The 13,248-nt window shown below is 47.0% G+C and overlaps 1 protein-coding gene across 6 annotated transcripts in view; it reads right to left on the reverse strand.

Moving 5' to 3' along the window:
- Positions 1-13,248, reverse strand: part of CACNA1I (calcium voltage-gated channel subunit alpha1 I) — a 209,588-nt gene that overhangs the window by 126,605 nt on the left and 69,735 nt on the right. The window lies entirely within an intron of this gene.

Below are 13,248 nucleotides of genomic sequence, written 5' to 3' on the forward strand. Positions count from 1 at the left end.
TGATAACCTGCCCAGCTCAGCAAGACAAGGTGTTGGCCATAGTAAGAACTAGTGATAAATTCATTCTTTGTGGATGAGGATGGCTGCTTTATGCTCAATGCAACCCTACCAAGGGCCCATCAGGAGCAGTAGCTTCATATGCTGTTCTCCAAGATAATGTAGCAGCTGCCCCTAACTCAGGATGCCTGCAGTTAGCAGACCTGTCACTTCCTGCAAGCTGATTTATTCTCCTGGCCTTTACACTCACTTGTATCCTTTTCCAAATAGGTTGTTCAATGACTTCACAAAGCTCACATCTTCTCTGCACAATCTTCTCTTCCTGTCCAGATACAGTCAGACATGGAGCCAACGCTGCACTAGAAACACCTACTGTAGAAGCTTCAGCTTTAGGCCTTCTTGCTAATAATCTGCCCTTACATGTCAAGACTTCTTTCCTACAGATTGTTGTTTCACTGATACTAATATGTACCATGACCACAGGCTCCCTCACAGCTATCTCTAATGTACTCATATATCTTGTGGGATTTGTATCCAGTAAGCAAATAATCTTACAGGTCTCATGACTGCCAGACATCCACCTGTCTGCATGGCAGACAACAGAATTATCTCCTCTCCCCCACAAGCTGTTTGCACATTCCATCCCATCCACTTGGCTTATGCAGCCCAAGTAGCTGCTATCAAACCCAAAGCAGAAGCTGTCTCTGTTCCTGTTCTCTCAAACCCAGAATGCCACTTGACTGGGAAAGCAACACAGACGCAAACTGACAGCACCAAATGCATCTTCCCCATCACCATCGGCAAGGTGCTACAGAGCTTGAGAGCAGCTCTGGAGATGGAAGTGGGGAGTTAAAGAGGCCTCCTTTAATTATGTGTGTGATGAACACATACATGTGCTTCAGGCAGAAGTGGACCACAGGCCTTGGCCTGGATCACTTTAAGCTTACCTATAGCAAGTCAGTGATGAAGGACAGGGCAAAGAACAGGAGAATCGTGCAGAAAAGAATCCTTTTCCTGGAGAATCAGGAGGCAGGGAGAGGCCTGGGGGATAAAAAGCCATTGCTGTGACCTGTGCCTCAAGCAGCCACACAGTTTGCTGCCAGCATGAGCATTGTTTCACATGTCCATTCCTATGGGACACTGCACTGTGCAGCAAAGATGTCTATTTTGGTCCAAGTCGGGTTAGAAACCAAAACATTTTCCCTCAGGTAGCTGCAGTCACCACTGATCAGCGAGGCAGAGAAGTGACATCCCTGCCATAATGCCTCTTTAGAAGGAAAGAAAACCCCTCTGCACCATGTTTTTTTGGGGGGAAAGAAGTTGCTACACCTGTCCCTAGGGCAGAAAGTTGAAGCAGGCATCTGCACCTCCGAGGCACGTAAAGCACAGCCTCCTCCTGGGCACGCTTTGAGCACCCACTTAGCGCTGCTGCCTTTAAAGAGCTTTCACATTATTTACGACAGCAAGAGGAAGGGAAAGAAAAAACAGAGCATAGGTCAGGATAGTAAAGACAGACTTGGCATGCCTGGAGGAGCCAATGAGCACCTGCAGTAAATCTCAAAGAGAGAACACAAAAGAGCTCCCATTACTTTCCCAGGAAGAACAGCCTGTCCCTAGAGCCAGCTCTGCTCCCAGCCACTCTGCCATCATGAAGGATGACAAATCACCAGCCAGCAGCCAGGTGGCTGAGGTCCTGCAGCCCCAAGGGGCAAGAGACCCTTGCCAGGTAGCAGCCAGGGGCCAGGGCACCTGCAGTGTGTCAGGTCTGGAGCCATTCATACGTTTGAACCCCTGCAAGCTGCACCAGGCTGATAAGCCTTTCTCCCCCCTCCCTTCTCTCGTTCTTTTCAACCTTCCCATCTACCTGCTACCGAGGCTGGGGGGGAGGGCACAGAGAAAAAGAAACAATTATAAATTTGCACCAATATTTTGTGTGTGGTGACCCCTATTACAATTTTCTTTGTTTAAGCTTAGCTTCATTTCTCCAGGGTAATTAGTTCCAGCAAACCTTCAAACACACTTTTCAGCCTCAGAGAGAGGACAAAAAGATTTCTCAGTGACAACTGCCATACCAGGCTGCACCATCATGGACACAGCTCTTTGCTGATGCTGTCTAACTCTCTCTGCTTTGAGACCATTTCTGTGATGCCTCCCCACATGCACACCCCCCCAATCCTTTGCTCCTCCTCCATTATCAGCCACACTTCTCTCTCACTCCTTTCAGCTGCCTTGCAGGGTTTTGTTTGAAGGTGTAGAAGAAAGCAACGCCAGACTTGCGTTGGCCCCGTTACAGGCTGCTGCTGCACGCCAGCTTCTCAAGGGAAGTGTGCCTATGCCTGGCTAACATGTACAAGGATGGAGCCCACAGACACAGCACAGTCAGCTGGCACTTACATTCACGTGGTTCAATGCTTTGCCTGGCATTTCATTTCTTCACCCAGCACACTGTGGGGGTTTTAGAGTTAACACTCTGGCTGCATTCCAAAGTTAAAAACGTGGAATAGGGAAAAAAGGTAGAAAGTGAACAAAACAGAGGACTGGCTATAGAAGAAAAAGAATAGATAAGTCTATATCATTTCATTAGTTTGCTGGGTTGGTATGCAATCTACTGCATGCACTGTTCCTTGCTCTCTGCTGCTTCCTGTCTTCTCCCTCTCCTCCTCTTCTCATTCCCCATGCTGGCTGATCTTGCATGGTGTAGCGGCTTGAGGAACTTCCCCTCACTATAGAAATTCACCAGACCAGCTCAGCTTGAAAAGAAGATAAAACTGTATTGACAGCAAAGCTAAATTTACATGCAGATATTGTGCCCATTTGAAGCTAGAGCGTTTTGGTGAGAAGAACTAGATTACAGGCTGTGAAAGGCAAAAATTGGTGATGTCTACTTCACTCATAGGCTTGCTGAGAGGTATAAGAGCAAGTATCCAAAAACAGATAAGGGAGTCACTCTCTGTCTGGGCTTTGAGCTGCATTTCTCTAACCTAACCTGATGAATCCACCTGCTTCCTAACCTCCCTGGCCAACACTCCATTCTTCCTTGGCAATGTCTGGGGTAAGGTAGAGAGGAGTGGGAGAAGGTGGAAGGGTGGTTGGGAGCCCCTCCTGGGGACTCAGGTTTCTGGGAGGGCTGTTGTGTGTCTGTATTGCCTTTTACCTTGTATATTTCTGCATGTAACTGTATATACTGTAAATATCTGCTTGTATCTTGTGCTAAGCTGTAAATATGAAAGCTTCATTCAGTTTCCAGAGTTGGCTGAGTCTAGTCTGGGTGATGCCTAAAGTGTAAGGGGGGGCAGGTAACACCCAAACCATCACATACACACACAAGATGTTTACAGGTATTTACAATTACATACCACTGAGAAATAATACAGAAATCCCAACTCCCCTCCTGGACAAAGAAGCCCAGAAGGGGCTCAAAGCTACCCTCTCTCTTTCCACACAGTAAAGACTGGATGAGGTGCTTAGTGCCATGGTCTAGCTGACTGGATAGGGCTGAGTGATAGGTTGGACTGGATCATCTTGGAGGTCTCTTCAACCTAGTTGATTCTATGAAAACAAAACAACCAGCAAAGCTTACTTGTTTTCTGTTGGTGGAAGATATTAGAGTGGAGCAAAGGAGAAGTGAAAGGAGCAAACACTGTGACAAAAGAAGAACAAATTGTTTACACTTTGGCTTTTTATCTCTTTCAGCAAACCAATGAATGACACAGACTTTACCATTGTCAGTCTTGTATAAGCAAGCATCAAAATTTTCTAACTAGAATATTCCAATTGGCCTCAAACCAGCACAAATGACTACACTAACCTTGGCTGAGTAGACAACAATGGGGGACTGATTTTCTCTCTTGGGGGGGGGGTGGGGGGAGAAGGTGGTGGCTGTTAGCCCCTTCTGGATTTTTTCTGGGGAGGATCTCTCTGCTGTTTCTAAATTGGAAATATATATAAATATATTTTGTAAATATGCATTATATGATATGCTTTTAGATTTTAGCTTGCTGCAAACTTATAGCTTTATCTTACTTCCATACCTTCTGAGCTAGTGATTCTATTTTGGGGGGTTAATTTTAACCCCACCACACATACCCAACCTTTCTGATGGCACATCTGACACACATGTCATTTTCAGATGGTCAAAATCCTCTCTTTTAAGCCAGCCCTACCTGTTTGGAAACTCAAACTATCTGCTCAGAAGGCCTTTTCTTCCCATGTTTGAAAACTCCCCTACTTTGTGAATTAACCTTAGAGAAACAGAGCAATAAAAGACATCCTTATTCCCTGTCCTGATTGCACTGAAGCCCTGTGCTCTGCAGAAGAGACTGTTGCAACCACTTAACATCTCCCCCCTGTAACTAACACTATCAAGGTCGAAACTAAAGCCACCGAAGCCAAACTCCACACACTGCACAGGTAAGGTCCTTAGAGCACAGAGAGTGAACTTGTCCAAATACAGAGAAGACCTTGACAGTTTGAGGTGGGGCTAGACAACCACAGAATCATAGAATGTCAGCTTGGAACAGACTTCAAGGATCATTTGACCCAACCATTTCCACCTTTGCTTCCCAGACTCCATCACATCTTCAGCACCACAACTCTCATCTCCACAGCACACAAATCTGGAGACTTGTGTTTAAGCTGCTGCAATAGTGCATGAAGAAAGGAGCAGTATGGACATGTATGCCTGCTTCTTTAGGGCAAAGAGTGGAACTAAAGCATTGCCTTGTCACCCAGTCACTGTGACCACCCTGGGTCAGGTTTTTGCTCTCATTGCAGGGCACTGCTGCCCTCCAACAGTTCCACTGGCAGGCTGATGAGACAGCACAAGACTGGGATAAAGCAACCAGGGCAGAGGAGAGCAGGAACTCACAAAACACATGCCATTCTCAGGGAAACAGCCAGGGAAAAAAAATCACCCTTCCACAGGAAGGAGTCTCCCACATTCCAGCAATGCTCCCCCTTCCCTTCTAGTTGTGAAATGGATCAAAAAGCAGTTTAGCATTGGAGAAGCTATCATGGATCACCTTTAAGAAACAGTGATGGTTCTTTCCTGCTTCAGCAGAGTGATGTTGATGGCACTTTGCACACCTGACCCTGGCAGGGACAGAAAAAAAAACAACTGCAGGAAAAGAAATCTCAATTCCCCAAGCCCTTCATAATGCAGCCACTTTCTAATGTGCTTTAGAGCATGTGGTGGTTGATGGAAAGGTTTTATTAACACAGAGCCTGCATAACTCAATTGCAATTTTTAATGCGCTCCGAATCATGCCAATAAAGCCTGTCTGCCTAATCCCCATGCTCCAGCTGATCTAGCAGAGGATGGTGGCTCAGCTTGAGGAAATACAGGGACAATTCCAGAGCTTGCCATCCAACGGCTTTCCAGAAGGGTTCTGTATTTGCACAGGGGCAGAAACAGCCCAGAACTCCATCCAGCAGCAGGACTCCCCACAAACTTAAGCAGTGCAACCCACAGTCCTACACACTGCTGCAGCACAGGGGCAGACCCATATCCTGCTAAGCCCTCCTTGCTGGGGAGAAAACCTCCAGCAGAATGACAGGGTGAAGAGAAGATGGCAACTGCCTCAGCCTTGCCACTGTAACTCAACACTGCGTGTGGGATGAGACCACAAAGCTGCAGTCGAAAGCAGAGCTCAGATGTTTTATGGTTGACTTATTATACCACTTGCATATACATAATCATGTTTTTTGCAGTGCTGAGAGAGTGCTGGACATCCTTGACCTGGTTTTAAGACACACACTGAGAACTGTGCAGAAAACTACCTCATAGTAGGCCTGGGATAAAGATTTTGCACCCACAGGAGCTGAGCTGCTTAGGAATATTGAAATGGAAGTAGAGAAACATCCAGCACATACTGTCTTGTGTGGAAGCTGGTTGGTAAGCCTGAAAGACCTCTCTCAGCTCTAATGTGAGAGACAGTGAGGCACAGGGGCTTGATCAGTTGCCACAGAAAAGGCTGGGTGGATTTGGTGCTTGTGACAGCATGATGAAGAGAGAAGCTAAAATCCAGGGCAGGGCTTGCAAGACCAAATTAAACTGCTCAGCTCTGTCACTTCTGATTTCAGGCTAAAACTTCCACCTCTTACTAGAGCAGCACCTCCAGCTTGCCCAGCCCTACAGTGAAGCACTGAGTTGTGGTTATAGGTTCAAGCCCAGGAAGAAGCTCTCTATGCTGTCAGGCTCCTTTTGCTGGCTCTCTGTTCAAGCACTTCTGCTCTCTTCCCTTGCCGTGGGGTCACTCTGTTTCTAGACTGCACATATTACAAAGGGTCATATACAAAGGATCTCAGCAGCAGTATCATTTATTTGAAAATCATAATAACTAATTAGTTTTAATAGAATAAAAACACCCCAAAAAAAAATAATCCCAGACCCTGTATGTAGGGAAGGAGGAATGGTTTGGTTTTCTCTGACTCTGAGACAAATGTTTTCCTGTCTGGATTAGAAAACAGGCCACGTCTGGGTAAAATTTAACTCAAACCTCCTTTCTTTCTGTTTCTCTTCAAACAGAGAATTTCAGAGACTGCTTCACTCAGAAGAAAAAGAAAAAAATGGATTTGGTTTATTTCAGGAGTGGAGGTTGTGCCTTGGTTCTCTCTGATATATGAAACATCCCTTGATTGTGCAAATGCATCCTGATGGTGTCTTTGTGTTCCTGTCACTCCTGATTTATGGGGGCCTCTTCTCCACTCAGAAGAAGAATTTGCATTTCAATTTCCATTACTTGTACCTCTCCCTGCAGTGCTCCAGCCCTGGAAAGGAGCTCCTGGCTATGCTTCTCTCCAGCAGCCCCACGCTGCACCAGCACTGGGGAGGGTATGGAAGTAGGGGTGGTATGGGCAGTGCTCTACAGGAACAGGCTCATGCTGATGAGATCTCCAGCGAGATGCAGGTTTGCTTATGCCCATCGAGGACCCTTGACATGAGTAGTCCTGTTTCTCATCCCTTCCTCCATGCTGTAATGGAGGAGGAAGGCAGCAGCCCTGTGTGGTTCCCAACCAAGCCCTTGCTTATTCTCCTGTTCTCTGAGAAACAGCAGCCAAGAGAAGAGCGAGAAGGACTTGGATATGCTCAGGCTTGTCCCTGCAGGTGACTCACGAGCCTGCCTTCTCCATTCTTGCAGGGCTGGCAGAAGGACAAGCAGGAAGCTCTCTCTTGGGGACTCATCCCTGCTTTGTTTCCCACAGAGTTGTCCCCATTCTGACAATGTGAGCTTATGTCCTGGTTTCAACTGGGGTAGAGTCAATTTTTCTTCCTAGCAGCTGGTTTAGATTTAGTATGAGTTGATAACACACTGATGGGTTAGTTGTTGATAACTAGTGCTAACAACAGGCAGTCGAGGATTTCACAGCTTTCCCTACCTTCTTGTGCAAGAGGGCAGGAGTGGCACTAGAAGGTGGAATGGGACACAAGCAAAGCTGCTGACCCAATTTGGCCACAGGAATATGCCATACCATATGATATCATGCCCAGCATATAGAGTCATCCTCAGGCTATTGCATTGGCCATCACTTGTCCTTTTATTTTTCTTTCTCTCTTTTTCTAATCCTCCTTTTCTTTATAATTAGCATTATATGGTGGTTTTAATTTGTTCATCTCTTACCTCATCTGATGGTTTTGATTTTCCTCCACATCTAGGGAAGGCAGGGGAAAGGAGTGGGAGAGCAGCTGTGTGGTACTTAGTTGCTGGCTGGGGTTAAACCACAACAGCTTACAAGCAGACTTCTATCAAAAAAAATCAACTCAAAGCATAGCAAATGCCTTAGACAGGTGGGTTGAACACAGGTCTAGAAGATACTCTGCCTCCTGGGCTTCATCCTTACCCCTCCTGCAAACCTTGGTGGCCACAAGCTCCCACGTCAGCCCCGGCTCTGCACTCTCAGTCATGCACTGCCTCTTCTCGTTTGTGCAGTCTGGATGGACTGTCAGAGGCAGCCCAAGAACAGGATAAATCCTCTGAGCCTGCACCAGAGGTAGGCTTGGAGTCAGCAACATGAAGGAAACCACACAGACTGCATTGCAAACCCCACTTATCCACCTTGCAGCTAAACTTGTACTTTGATGGATGTAGTTCATGTCTACCTATGAAACATTACAAGCTTTGAAAGGAGAGGGAAAAAAAAAACAGCTCCAGAAATGGAGAAGAAGTTGCCAGGACACATCAAGCTTTAAAGATGTGAGGATGTGAGTTGCAGAAATGCATTAAGGCTCATTCTTCAGAGCTGTCAGCCCCACAGCCGTTATCAAAACTAAACTGGGGGGGGGGGGGGGAAGGAATAAAAGAGAGAACGAAACTGAGCTTTATCAAGTGTTTGTTTAGACATTAAGGCCATGGATTCCTAACAAGTTGTCAGAAGTTAAATGTCATGCCATGTGCCATAAGCCTGTGTCATCTTAATTTGCAGTGGCCCAAAACAATATATGCAAAACTACATTTTGCTTTGACTTGTCTGAAGCACATTGTTTTGACCCAAGGGTCTTGACTATTGCCCATTACCAGGTTGACTTTTACATTATCATACAAAGCCAAAAGGGAAACATTCTGAGCTGATTAAAACATACACATCATATCCAGGAGGTGACAATAAATTGATGCTGATTTCACTGAATCAGCAATTTCCCCTGAAATCAGCTCCAGGGTGACGTTTCATCCAGAGAAGGGCCATGAGGATGATCAGAAGGCTGGAACTGCTCTGCTATGAGGACAGACTGAAAGAGTTGGGGCTGTGCAGGCTGCAGAAGAGGAGGCTCCCAGATGACCTTATTGTGTCCTTCCAGTATCTGAAGGGGGCCTACAAAGAAGCTGGGGAGGGACTTCTTAGGCTATCAGGGAGTGACAGGACTAGGGGGAATGGAGCAAAGCTGGAGGTGGGGAGGAAATTCTTCAGCACAGGAGTGGTGAGAGCCTGGAATGGGTTGCCCAGGGAGGTGGTTGAGGCCCCATCCCTGGAAGCGTTTAAGGCCAGGCTGGATGAGGCTGTGGCCAGCCTGATCTAGAGTGAGGTGTCCCTACCCATGGCAGGGGGTTGGAACTGGCTGATCCTTGTGGTCCCTTTCAACCCTGACTGATCCTATGATTCTCCATGAGCACCATGGGGAGCTCATGTGCTGTCCCTGCTGCACACCCAAAACTTACAGAGCAGATTCAGGCTGGATGCTAGGAAGAAGTTCTTCTCCATGTGAATGGTGAGACTCTGGAATGGGTTGCCCAGGAAGGTGGTCGAAGCCCCATCCCTGGAGGTGTTTAAGGCCAGGCTGGATGAGGCTGTGGCCAACCTAACCTAGTGTGAGGTGTCCCTGCCCATGGCAGGGGGTTGGAACTGGCTGATCCTTGTGGCCCCTTCCAACCCTGACTGACTTTTTGGTTTTAATTGAATTAAAAGCACCCAGCTCTGGTCCCTCTATCTCCACTGAGCTGCTTTTATAGTGGGCTTCAGAGGTTTGTGGCAAGTGCTGAAAGCCATTATGTTAGGCAGTATCTACCCTAGGTATCCAGCTCCCAGCTGGCTGCAGAGGAGCTCTCGTCAGTGGGGCTGAACTCAGGACTGCTGACAGGGAGATTATCTGCTCCGTGAAGAAAGGTCTAACCAGATTAACCTGTGGGAGATTGCATCAGCCCCTTCCCTGCAGAGCCCTGCAGCAAAGGGCCAGCACAATCTCATAGCCTATGGTGTGGCCCCGCTCCAGAAGAACACTACCCCAGTTCCTCAACATGTCTAATCCTGTTTCCTTCCCTTGTCTTGGCCCCTTTGCTGGGCCAACCAACCCCTTCAGGGAAGGTCCAGCCCAAACAACACGAGGGGCTGCAGTGTGTTGGGGCAGGAGACTGCACCCCCATTTTCCACACGCTGGAGCTGGCAGCCCTGCTCCCAGCACAACAGACCATGCTAACAGGGACATAGAGCAAAGCCCCCAGCCTTCAGCCCTGTAATCCCACCAGGTTTACACAGTGTGGAGGTCCTTCCTCATCTGAACCAAATTTACTTGCTTTCATTACAGCAGACAAAAACATAAGCCAGCTATATCTGGCAAATCCAAGCCCAGAAATCGCATTCCCTCAGCAACTCTTGGAGTTTCAGAGGAGACAGGAGCAAGAAAGACAGGCTTTTAAATAAGGGAGGAAGATTCAACATTAGCATTTCTACTACTGCCTCATTTTTTTTTTCCCTTTTACTCTCCTCCTCCCCTTGAAGTCTAGCTTTAAACATCTCAAAATGGGCTGATTTTAAGGTAAACTAGAAATTCTGGCAATGGATGATGACTAATGCACTGTGAATGACAGAAACTTGGTGGAAAGCTAAAAAGCAAATGGGATGTTATAATAGTGGGCTGCAAGTTAGAGACAAGAGTGGGTTCAAGCCAAAGGGTTGGAGGAATAAAACAGTCTCTTAAATACCTCTGTGGAGCTCAGAAACCTTATCATCCTTAAGGGGAAAATGATAAAGTTCATAAGATAGTACCATCAACTTCACCTGCTCCCCCCAGGCCTCTGCTCTACTCTGATGAGGCCACTTAGAATCATAGAATCAACCAGGTTGGAAGAGATGTCCAAGATCATCCAGTCCAACCTACCACCCAGCCCTATCCAATCATCTAGACCATGGCTCTAAGTGCCTCCTCCAGGCTTTTCTTGAACACCTCCAGTTCTGGGGCCCTCAGCTCAAGGAGGACAGGGAACTGCTTGAAAGAGTCTAGTGCAGAGCCACAAAGATGATTAAGGAAGTATGTCCCTTATGAGGAAAGGCTGAGGGAGCTGGGACTCTTCAGCTTGGAGAAGAGAAGACTGAGGTTGACCTCATTCATGTTTATAAAGATCTGAAGGCAGCGTCAGGAGGACTGAACCAGGCTCTTTTCAGTGGCATCCAGTAACAGCACAAGGGGCACTCTGTGCCAGCTGGAGCGTAAGAGGTTCCACATGAACACAAAGAGAAACTTTCTCACTGTGAGGGTGGCAGAGCACTGGAACAGGCTACCCAGAGAGAGTGTGGAGTCTCCTCCTCTGGAGACATTCAAAACCCACCTGGATGCATTCCTGTGTGACCTACTCCAGGAGATCCTGTTCTGGCAGGGGAGTTGGACTGGATGATTTCTGAGGTCCCCTCCAACCCCAACACCTCACAATTCTGTGAACTCTGCATGCATTCACGGCCCCAGGAGCAGCAACACCTTTATAATCCCACATTGCACATTTATCATCAGGGTTACAGTTACAGACAACTTGGATGTGCACTTTTGGAAGAAACAGGGGCACAATTTAAAGCAAATAAAGCTGGGGGAGTTCACGTGTAAGCTGGCACAAAGGACACAACAGCTCCTTGGTGCTTCAAACAATTGCTTCTTGGAGCAGTTAATTCAAGCAAAAGCAGCTATTCCTGACTTCATTTTCAGTAACATGCAGGAACTAATTTGAGAAGTGACAATATCTGAGCCCTGAAGTGATGAGGTTCACAATGTAATTACATACAATGTCCTAGGAGGAGGCAGTGAAGGAAGAGATATACAAGTGACACTAGATTTAGGAAAGTGGTTAGAGCACGACAGGAGCCATTTGGAAGGACATTAGTTCAGAATAAAGGGGGGGAGTGCTGTACAGATGGTTTGAATAATACATAAATGATGTGGGAAGGGATGTCTTGGTGGGATATGTTATTTTAAGGGAGGTCAAAACAGCCTCTCAAGACCAGAGCACACTCTTGGGTACTGAAGCGAGGCTTAGCCAAGCAAGGCAGGTGGCTGATGCGATGCTAAGTGGCACTGAGTCAACAGAACCAAAGCGATTATCCTACAAAGCCCACCTAAAAACTGCACCAAATCACCTTGCAGGATTTTGAGCACCAATAGCCTGTGCAAGGGAGCTGGAGTCCCCACACCAGCTCAGTGCTTTTCCCCCAGACACACCACCATCAGGCACGGTGTCCAGATGCAAAAGGATGGGGAGGATGAAGGCCAGAGATACTAGGCAGCAGGAGTGGCCACCTCAGGCTCTGATGAAATTGATGGGCAGAGTAGGAAGAGCATCCTGTGCAAGGAGAGGGGAAACTCTGGGTCAGTTTCTAGTCTCTTTTACCAAGGAATTCCTCTTCCCCATTACAAGCACCAACTACCTTAGCAATGCCCTTGATTCCTCCGAGGACTGGCACCACAGTGTATTATTGCCTGAGCTTTTCGATCTGCTGTTGCACAGGTTCTACATTTACTGCAGAGCACACAGACTTATTACCTCTGGTGTATGAGGGTACACCTCTGGTAGTTCATTCTGGACTTAACAGTGCAATGGTTCATGACTGCAGGGTGCTAAAGAGGGCAACCCCAGAACTCTTGTTACCAAGCTCCTCTGAACAGGAAAAATTATAGAAGTGTATAAAATAACAACTACAGTAACTGGAGAACTTCTGAGCTCCCAGCACAGGGCAAGGAGGATACACAGTGGCATTAGAAGAGGACAAATCCAAACCTTGCAGATGAGCAATACCTTCCCCCTCCATTTCAATATATGATCAAACAGCAAAACTCACTGCCACAGGAAGGTGGCAAGACCAGGATCCCAACATCAGTTAAGACAGGACCAAGCAATCCATAAGGAAATAAAACCACACCAAAGTCAGCATCAGCAGAGTGCATCAAACCCCCCAGCATTACACCAGTCTCTAGCCCACACACGTGATCAATCCACACCTGCCATCTGGGCACCGTCTTGAGAGGTGCTCCCTGCTGTTGTTAATCACCAGCAGCTATGTACTGGACCAGCCCCAGCTCAGCCATTCCTCCTCCTTTGGAGCTGGATGACATTTACAAATCAAGGCAATCACATTTACTGCTTGGGGTTTTAGGTGTCTAAGCATAGAGGGATCACAGGCAGACAAGCAACAGGTCTCTGAGCTGGAGTATGGAGCAAGGCATCATGTGAGGGCAGCTGTGAGTCACAGCTGATGGAGTGGGTATCAACACAACTTTTCCAACGTTCACATTTTCTTTATCCCTTTCACAATCAATTTGCTCCCATCATTTTGAGTCAAGTCTTCACAGATCAAGCCAAGCAGGCTCTGCTTGACACCTCATTTTCAATTCATAAATATAATTGTTTGTATTAATAAAGGCTGCTATGATTCATGCTAGTTAATACCCCAGAAGGTAGAGGCACCTTTCAGACAGCTGTCACTTTCCACACCAGTCACTGTCAGAGAGCCCATATCAATAATTCATACTCAGCCCAGCACTAGAAGCATACAACATCC

This window comes from Pogoniulus pusillus, chromosome 15 (assembly GCF_015220805.1).
Source record: "Pogoniulus pusillus isolate bPogPus1 chromosome 15, bPogPus1.pri, whole genome shotgun sequence".
In the NCBI taxonomy this organism is placed as follows: Eukaryota; Metazoa; Chordata; class Aves; order Piciformes; family Lybiidae; genus Pogoniulus; species Pogoniulus pusillus.